Here is a 10,467-nt window from a genome sequence, read left to right as displayed (position 1 = left end):
GCAAACATACAGTGATCCATAATACCAGCAAACAGACCCCTAATGTCTGCTATTCTAGATCACGCCATTTTCTTTTCTGTACCGCTCATGGTCCAAACGAGTTTCTTCTGAATTTTGTGAACTTAGTAGATTTCTTCTTACACTTACATGTGACTTTTGCAGGCTTTACAGGTCTTTAGTACCATGTTATGATTAACAACCCATATTATTAACAGGACTCACATATATGCTCCTGCCAAACTTTTAACAGAAGGTTCGAATGGCGAGGTAGTTGTACTAATTGGACCGCTATCAGTTAATATGCAGTGGCATAACTGAATGGGCAGTGCCTTTGAGTTCTTCAAAATTGTTCCAACTTCCTTAGGGAGTTGTATACACGAAGACCAGATTCATAGTCTGTATTATGAATTTAACATTTCTTTTCATTTTTCGAGGAGGTGATTATCAGAACCAAGAGCAAAATAATCCCTACCTTAAATGGTATGTATTCTCGCTTGCCTAAAAGATTAAAACAAGTGACGAAACCTAAATCAAGATGAGCATGTTATAAATGGTCAAACAGGAGCAATTCCTAGCATGTGCCTTTGGATGGTGTTGCAGATGTAGTAGAAGAGGTGGAGCACATGATACCACGGCGCAGAGCTCTGTCATTGACGAGGCAGTTCAGGTTCATGGTGGAGGCACAGGTGTCCATGCCCTGCAGCAAACCGATGCTGTTGGAGAGCGACGAGGCAGTTCAGGTTCATGGTGGAGGCACAGGTGTCCATGCCCTGTGCTACCAGTATATACTACTGAGCTACTACATAACCAGCCCAAAAGAAGCGTCGTGTTTTCAACTTCCTCTGCAAAAAAGAGGATGAAGTCAGATTAGTAAATACGCACAGAAATGTAAGCCGTTCTGACAGACAGTTGTGAGATAGGACCCTGCAAATGCAAAGTAACCACAGTACAGAAAGATGTTTAAGCAACAAGACCAAATCTCCTGGCTTTCAACAGTACAGTACAAATTTTGGAGTGAGACATTTAACACTTGACTCTTTAAAAAATTGTACGAAATCAACATAATGCCAAATGCTGCAGTCCAACATGCATATAGAATTACATCAGGCTCAAAGGAAGCACATGACCTTTACGTTCTGTCTCCGAGGAACAGAGGAAAAGAACGAGGTAAAGCTTTGAGGGCCAGATTGCTACCGCTGCTCAATTGGTTGAACGGATCAAGCATGGTTACCTGATTTCCTATAGGCAGCAGCCTTTGACAAAATCCCAGCTTCACCTTCAACCTGAACACTTGTGTTCATTAAAAAACAATTTGATACACAAAAACTCTGAATTGGACAAGGATAAGGACCCATGGCAAGCAACAATCCAAGTTTAACTTCTAGGAGTTAAGTTCAGAGATCATGTATCAAATTATTCAACTGTGGCTGCTTCTTCGAGAAACTGATACTTCATAGGGAGCAATTTCATGTGTTCTCTATATCTCCCTTTCCCTAAAAAGAGGGAGATCAGCAGCGAAACAGTTTAAGCTTCAAGTGAGTAGCTCTTTGCATCAACTTTCGACATATAATTTCCAGCCTTGACTATCTCTCCTCTTTCCAGTAGCCTTCTGATGATATGATTTAACATACAAGAGTCAGCGGTACAGCCGCTCTTCTCCATTGATAAAAAGAGATCGTCAGCTTCTTCCAGTGACCCTTCTTTTATAAGATTTATCATCATTATGCTGTAGGTAACAACATTAGCTACCAAGCCATTGGCTGGTATTGCGGCAAACAAATCCTTAGCTTCTTGGTTTCGTCGAACCCTGAAGAATGCACCAATCAAGATATTGACAATTGCAATATTGAATTTGACATTCATTGTACTTAATTTCTTGGACAGCGTGATTGCTTCACCGGTGCAATTATTTCTACAAAGTCCACCAAGAACTATCGAATATGTATCAATGCACACACTTACTCCAGATTCAACCATCTCATCAAACTTTTCCTTTGCAGCAACAGTTCGTCCAGCCAGAAATAATCCATCCAGTATGACGTTGTAATTAAAAGTTGTAGGTTTAAGTCCCTTGCGCAACATTTCTTTGAACAGATTCAGCCCGTCATCAATCCTTCCGTTTTTGCAATAGCCATTAATAAGTATACCATACGTACTGTTACAAGGTTCTAAACCATATGACACCATATCATCAAACATTTTTGTTGCATCCTCCATCTTGTGGACTAGGCAGTATCCACCAATCAGTAAATTAAAGATGGGAACATCAGGCCTCATACCTATGTGCACCATCAAGTCGAGGATATCCCGTGCTTCTATTACCCTTCCTTCCGTGCATAGGTTCTTCATTATTGAATGGAAGATCTTAATATCAGGAGGACGCATAGCTTTGTTCCTCATTTCAGTAACCAATTCCTTTGCTTTCACTAAATCCCCATGTGTACAAAAACCCTGGATTAGGGAATGATAAACAATTGCATTCGGTCGTACTCCCATATCAACCATCTGGTTAAATTTGTCCATAGCAATGTCCAAGCTACCCATTTTGCAAAATGCATGTATTACAGTTGAATAGGTGACTACATCTGGACTCACTCCTTGTTCGTGCATTTTTTTGAATATAAGCATGGCCTCACCCATCATGCCAGATTTAGCATATGCATTAATCAGTATATTGAAGATATGACAGTTAGGTAGAATACAGTCTGTTGCCATTGAATTGAAGAGATTAATCATGTCAACCAAGCATCCTTCAGTGGCATACCCATGAAGGAGAATAGCATATGAAACGGTGTCACGTTTCAGGCCCTTCATAGCCATTGAATCAAAAATTTCTGCAGCTTCTTTGCTTTTTCCATTCTTGCAAAGGAAGGCCATGAGTGAGGTGCAGGTAATGACATCTGGTGTAAACCTCCGACTCATCTCTTTGAATACCCTAACCGCCTCCTTCCAATTGCCCAAAGAGGAATATCCATGGATGAGACTATTATATGTCACGTTATCAGGTCGGACACCATCATTTACCATTTGACTAAGGACCGTCTCTGCTTTGTCCATGGCCCTGGCCTTGCACAGCGCATCAATAACCGAGTTATATGTCACCACATTAGGCATAACACCCTTCTGTGCCATTCCATGGAACATATCGCATGCCTTGCCTACTTGGCCTTCCCTAAAGAAGCCATGGATGACGGTGTTATACGCCACCACATCGGGGGTGCAGCCCAGCTCAGGCATCCTGTGAAGAAGCACGTCCAGAGCCTCATCCGCCCGCTTTGTGTGGCAAAGGCCCTTGAGGAGGGTGTTGAAGACGACTTGGCCTGCCTGCAGGCCCGTCCTGAGAAGACGGCCAAAGAAGGCGAGCGCCAGATCTGTGCGGCAAGCGCGGCAGCAGCAGTCCATGAGGACGCCATAGGTGAACACATTTGGCTGCGCCACCCGCCCGGCGCCTCGGGACAAACGGCCGAAGAGGGCGACAGCCAGGGCGGGGCCATCGCTGCAGGATGCAGACGCGGGCGCGCGGGCGAGGGCAGCCAGAAAGTTATTCAAGGGACGCTCCTGGACAGGATTGCCCTGCCGCAGCAATTCGTCGAACAGGTGGTGTGCGTCCTCCGTGGTGAGCCTACCAGAGCGCGCCCGCTCCGTCGCGGCGGCGAAGGCGGCGTGGGGATCCCAGATGCGTGAGGGATGAGAGGTGGAGGAGGAGTGGCGGGCGCAGAGGAGGAGGAGGAGGAGGAGGAGGAGGCGGAGGCGTGGTGGCGACATTGGCGTGCTGGAGGAGAAGCGTCAAGCGAGGCATGGGCTTGGTGTGTACTGAGCAAGACGAGTGGAGTGGGAGACGACGGGGGGCTAGTGCTTTTCCAAGTTGTACAAATGTGCTAGGTCATCCAGGAGAGTAGCATTTTTTACAGGTAAATTTAAATTATGGTCTCATATGGATATATTCATATGACACAATGTGTGAGAATATAACTTTATTTAGACCAAAAATAAAAATTTAGTTGCAAGCCCTACAAATGTACTAGGAAGCCATAAAAAAAGGGCCATTTACATTTGTGCCCCTAACTGGAACCCACTACTCAGATTTGCCCCTAATTTCGAAGCATGTTCAAATTTGCCCCTCCGCCGTTAGTTGCACTTATAAAAATGTCCTTCCATGCCGTTACCGTCCAGTCAAAGGGTTTTGACCGTTTTCTAGGTGTTTGCTGGACATTTTGTCCCTTTCTTCATGTGTCACTTACAAGTGGGACCTACTAAAAAACCTATCTACCTCCTCACTCACTCACATGTGGGCCCACTGAAGAATAAAAGTAAAAAAACCTCTCTGTCACTTACATGTGGACCCCACATGTAAGTGTCTTGTTATCTATACCTAATAATAAAGGACGGAGGCTTTCATAGTTCTCCATACGCCATCCCTTTATATCCATTGATTGTGTGTTAGTCATAAAGATTGATGGCCAAGATTTAAAAATAGATCTTCATAACGGTTCACACCGATTTAGACCAGAAAAGGGACAGACATCCGGGTTTTCCTATTTAGATCGGCTTCAAGATTAAGAGTTTTATGCATAGATATTGAGCAAGGACACTTGCCCTTCATCTTCTTTCCCTATCTTTACCACTGTATATACGTCGTACACTCGGAGTTCCATCTATTTTATCGCTAATAAAAGTCCTGATCCAATACACGATCCACCGTACTTGTCTGTATTGGGCCTTGACCCACACCGCCTCCTCAACATCGCGTCGCTTACCAATTGCAAAATTCCAATACAAGTATAGTCCCACCTCGCTGAGTTCCAGGTAATTTCACCAGTTCATACGTACAATGAGGATTGACGAGGCGAAGCGGCAGAAGTGCTGCTGGACGCGGTGGTGACCAGGGCGCCGGTGGGCCGGAGGAGGATGTACAGGGGAGAGAAGGGGCGCAAGGGAGAGAGAGAGGCCATGGAAGGAAGGGAAGGAAGGGCTGGGCGGGGGGGGGGGGGGTGGCCATGGGCGCCGTTGCCTGAAGGGGCGCAAGGGAGAGAAGAGGAGGCCCGGTCGGTGCGGAAGAAAAGGCTCGCCGAAGGGAGGGACAAAGGATGCGCGAGATCAGGCGAGGAGGGGGTATTTGGCCTGCTTTTTTTTTTGAGGAGTTCTTATTTGGCCTGCTGGGAGGCGGCTGCTGCGTCCACTGAGACTGTGCATTGCCATTTTTCAATAGAGAAAAATAGAGAGAAGAGAAGAAAAATCAAATATTTTCTGTTTGAGCTGATATTTTTTTGCATGTGGCTACTCTGACATATATCACAGCTCCACAACTTGAATTGGAGTAATGGAGAACAGAGCATGGATTTAAAAATATTTAGAAATGGTATTTCAATTGCAAGTATTTTTATGTGTAATTTGCAAATAATGGAGTAGCTTATTTTAGCTCCCAAATAATATTGGGAGGCTATGTTCATAGGTTATAAAAGAGAACCACCATGTGAATTGCATAATGCCTAAGGAAAATTGGTAGTTAATACAACACAAAGTTCAGTTATTTTGTTTGATGTGACTCACTAAATATAGAAATCTGTATGAAATTTAATTCACAATGTAGCTTTATTTAATACATGTGAGCTACATTTAATATTGGCTATGTTTCGACCTTCTCGCAAGAAAAAGTTTTGACCTGAAATTTTTAAAGCATAACTCATGCACATATAATATCCACCGTTAGTGTGCATAACAACCATAAACTCCAAGAAATACTATTATTAATCAATTGGCGGACATAAAGTACAATACAAAAATATAATTTTCTAGATATATAGCACCTAGCAGTTTAAAAGTGTCATTCTGTTGATATATAGAAGCAAAAGCACTATTCCCTCCTTCATTTATGTAACTGTAGGGATGGAATAACAACAGTGATTCATGCGCTTAGGATATCTGGTATTATGATTATATGATACTTTTTCATAGGGACAAAAATCATAATGCTCATTATGACATCTCTATCTATAATAGGATAATATATAAGGCTCCTTTCAACATGCACGCAGTACATAATGCATAGCGACAAAAAGGAGAACACCTCAAAATATGGAATTCAATCTTCATTAATTCTAGTTAAATTACGTGTATAAATTTAGTCTCAAAATAATTATTTAACCAAATTGAAGAAATTTACTTCTCTTTGCCTGGCAAGTTTCTGTTTCAGTAAGGAGAGATAGATTTGTCATGAATGTATTAGTAACCACAGCGTTATAAGATTTGAACTCTATATGAATTAGTTTGCAGAAACACTATAATTAATATGAATGTAGCAGGCATACAAAGCATGGAATCTAAGCACACCCATCCAGTAAACTAAACAATTCAACATAAGCCACATGATCCAAATGTTATTGGCTCGATCTGTACGTTTCACAAATTCCAATTGAAGATTCAATATTTATAGGCAACAAACAAACACACTTATCTTCGATTAGCGCTGCGTCGCTTTATATGGGCCTATGACTTGTATCCCTCGTACATATCTTTTCATTTGTCGCCGCACGACTTTGTCGGATATTCGCCGGACAGTAAAGGCCTCAAACTAAGACTAGACAGATGCCTCCCTTCTACAAAAACATAAATAATATAATATGTAGATACCGTGAGTAAACAATTAAGTATCAGGGTCATGTTGTTCTAGATGCATGCATATAATGAAGGATCAAAGAATTCTTCTCCTTAATCCATATACAGTAAAAGTTATTGTTGGAAATATGAGCAATTTACCAAACGATTTTATTAACAGAAATACTAGATAAAGCATGAGTAATATAATAGAGATAAAACAAGTCATATGTTCTGACAGAGAGAAGGTAAATAGTTTCTGCATATATGAACCGTAGCCTAGCATATCTATAGCAGACAGTAGAACTAGTTGCATATATGAAGTAGAACATATCATGCGTAGGACAAGGACTAGAACAAGGAATTGTGGCAGAACCTTTAACAGGAAAGACAAGAACACGTACGGGACAGCAGCAGCAGACAAGGTTGTCAAAATCGCGGTTCTGAATCGGATCGGAGCTCCAATGGCAGGATCGCAAATCATAGAATCTTCACTATCAGGATCGTAAAAACGTAGATTCTATGAACCAAAATCGTAGAATCAGAGGGGTTAGTTTAGATCGCAAAGTCGTAGAATCGTACAACAGAATCGCGATTCTGACAACCTTGGCAGCAGAAGCGCTGGACTTGGGGTCGGTGTCCTCGCCTGCCATGTCGTCGAGGAGGTCGTGGACGTCGGGGAAGAAAGTCGTCGTCGGGGAAGTAGTCGTCGGCGACCGGATCGTCCGTGATGAAGCAGCCAGTAGTCGCGCTGAGCGCTCCCCAAAAACCTTATCACCCTTCTCCCGTACAGGACTCAAAAGGTGCAGTTTCGGAGGCCTACTGTCCCGACCTGCGGTGCACGCTGCAAGCCGGGATGGGGAAGATCGTAGCAGCAGCGCAGTGCTCAGGAACTTTGTGGCAAGAGGAAGAGGATCTTCTGGTGTGTCTCTCTGGAGAGGAGCGACCTCTCTTATATAGGCACAGGAGAAGGACGCGAAGAGGCTGCGGCGGGAGGTGAAGCAACGAAGGGAGACGAAGCGAACAGGCAGCGGCCGAAGAGGCGCGCCGTTCGAATTCAGTGTCCACTACAGAAAAACGTTTCAACTCCCACGTGACCTTTTGTATACCCATCGTGCGTGGCAAAAATTTAGACATCGGCTCGGCTCATTCCCGCAACCCGTGGCGCGTCGTGACGAGGCATGGCGTGGCATGGCATGGCGAGGCGGGCGACGGAGGAGGAGCGCACGTGGATGTCCCTCTTGTTCTCATGCTCATACATGTGGGGAAAGAACCTCCCATATAAAGAGGTCCAACTCCCTCTAAACTAGCAATGTGGGACTAAACTTTTGTTCCACCTCTTGCCTTGCACAAATGGGCTGTGTGGGCCTCTAGGATTTATTAGGAATTTCTGAAACTGCTATTGGGCTAGTCCCAAAATAGACAAAATTCCAGCAATCCCCCACCAGATCCCAGAGGCACACAAAAAATTTGCCTTTGGTTCCAGAACACTGTTTTATATACCGGTACTGCAGTGGAGACTGTTAAGTTGAACTTTCACATAGAACTCTATGCTACACTAGTAAGCAACTTGAACAGTGGACTGGGCCTTGAACTGCAAGTTTTCTGCGAATCTAGCTTCACATAAAGCCTTGACCGATACGTGGCTACCGTGGGTCTTCCCCGCGGGTGGAGCTTATGCGTCATACTCCGTGACCTTTCATGAGTTTACTAGAGAGAACCCTACTCTCATAGATTGCGACGTTTGACAATCAGACTCATATAGGTGTGTTCTTCAAAAGATGTTCTGCAGGATAACATCTCTGCTTAAATAAGCCACTTAGAACACATTAAGATATACATTAACCTGCCATGCAGATAAGGAGAGTATTGCATCTTCATGGAGTGGTATTGTGAATAATAAGGATACTCTCCTCTCAGTTGACCAACAGCTTGTCTTCCACATCTAATTTACGGGATCTCCGATCACAAAGAATAGGTTACCACTGTGAACAACTCATATTGTGGGTCTCATACCCATCTCCCTCGATGCTTTATCTATCACATTACGTGATAGTGTAGGATCGAAAGTATGTCTAGAGGGGGGGTGATTAGACTACTTGACCAAATAAAAACTTAACATTTTCCCAATTTTAGTTCTTGGCAGATTTTAGCTATTCTAGGACGAGTCAAGCAATCATCACACAATTCAAGCAAGCATGCAAAGAGTATATTAGCAGCGGAAAGTAAAGCATGCAACTTGCAAGAATGTAAAGGGAAGGGTTTGGAGAATTCAAACGCAATTGGAGACACGGATGTTTTTCCCGTGGTTCGGATAGGTGGTGATATCCTACATCCACGTTGATGGAGACTTCAACCCACGAAGGGTAACGGTTGCGCGAGTCCACGGAGGGCTCCACCCACGAAGGGTCCACGAAGTAGCAACCTTGTCTAGCCCACCATGGCCATCGCCCACGAAGGACTTGCCTCACTAGCGGTAGATCTTCACGAAGTAGGCGATCTCCTTGCCCTTACAAACTCCTTGGTTCAACTCCACAATCTTGTCGGAGGCTCCCAAGTGACACCTAGCCAATCTAGGAGACACCACTCTCCAAGAAGTAATAAATGGTGTGTTGATGATGAACTCCTTGCTCTTGTGCTTCAAATGATAGTCTCCCAACACTCAACTCTCTCTCATAGGATTTGGATCTGGTGGAAAGAAGATTTGAGTGGAAAGCAACTTGGGAAGGCTAGAGATCAAGATTCATATGATTGGAATGGAATGTCTTGGTCTCAACACATGAGTAGGTGGCTCTCTCTCAGAACATATGAGTTGGAATGGTTGTATGGGTTCTGATGGCTCTCTCTTCAAATGAAGAGGAGGTGGAGGGGTATTTATAGCCTCCACACAAAATCCAACTGTTACACACAATTTGCCAAACTCAGTTGGACCGAATGGTTAAACTCGGTTGGACCGATTCAGCAAACCTAGTGACCGTTAGAGATTTCGGTGGGACTGACATGCAACTCGGTAGGACCGATTTGGTTAGGGTTTTGGGCATAACGTAATCTCGGTGAGACCGATTGCACAAACTCGGTGAGACCGAGTTTGGCAATAAGCTAACCAGAGAGTTGGTCAGGTAAACTCGGTGGGACCGACTCGCTCTTTCGGTGAGACCGAAAAGTTACAAGAAGGAAACATAGAGTTTACATTGCAATCTCGGTGGGACCGATTCGCTCTTTTGGTGAGACCGAAAAGTTACGAAAGGGAAACAGAGAGTTTGCAACCCCATCTCGGTGAGACCGAGATCCTTATCGGTAGGACCGAATTGCTAGGGTTTGGCAGTGGCAAATGACAAGTGAAACTCGGTGGCGCCGGATTGAAAGAATCAGTATGACCGAGTTTGGCTTAGAGTTTAGGTCATTTGTGGCTATGGAAAAGTGGTTGAGGATTTTGGAGCATATCACCAAGCACATAAATCAAGAGGCTCATTAAGCAACACCTCATCCCTCCTTGATAGTATTGGCTTTTCCTAAAGACTCAATGTGATCTTGGATCACTAAAATATAAAATGAAGAGTCTTGAACTTTTGAGCTTGAGCCAATTCTTTGTCCTTAGCATTTTGAGGGTTCCACTTTCACATCCATGCCATGCCAATCATTGAGCTTTCCTGAAATAATCATCTTGGAATAGAATTAGCTCAATGAGCTATATGTTGTTATGAATTACCAAAACCACCTAGGGATAGTTACACTTTCAATCTCCCCCTTTTTGGTAATTGATGACAACATATAGATCAAAGTTTCGACAAATTATAATAATCATGAAGTATATCGTCGCTTTGAGAAGTATGTGACAAGTAAGAGTTCCCCCTAAATTTGTGCATATTTAAA

At 43.7% G+C, this 10,467-nt stretch overlaps 1 pseudogene; it reads right to left on the bottom strand.

The window, feature by feature from the left end:
* Positions 1-408: 408 nt before the first annotated feature.
* On the bottom strand, positions 409-3,912 carry LOC125542492 (annotated as a pseudogene).
* Positions 3,913-10,467: the final 6,555 nt, after the last annotated feature.

Source organism: Triticum urartu, chromosome 1 (assembly GCF_003073215.2).
Source record: "Triticum urartu cultivar G1812 chromosome 1, Tu2.1, whole genome shotgun sequence".
NCBI classification, from domain to species: Eukaryota; Viridiplantae; Streptophyta; class Magnoliopsida; order Poales; family Poaceae; genus Triticum; species Triticum urartu.
This window is presented reverse-complemented; position numbering and strand designations above follow the sequence as displayed.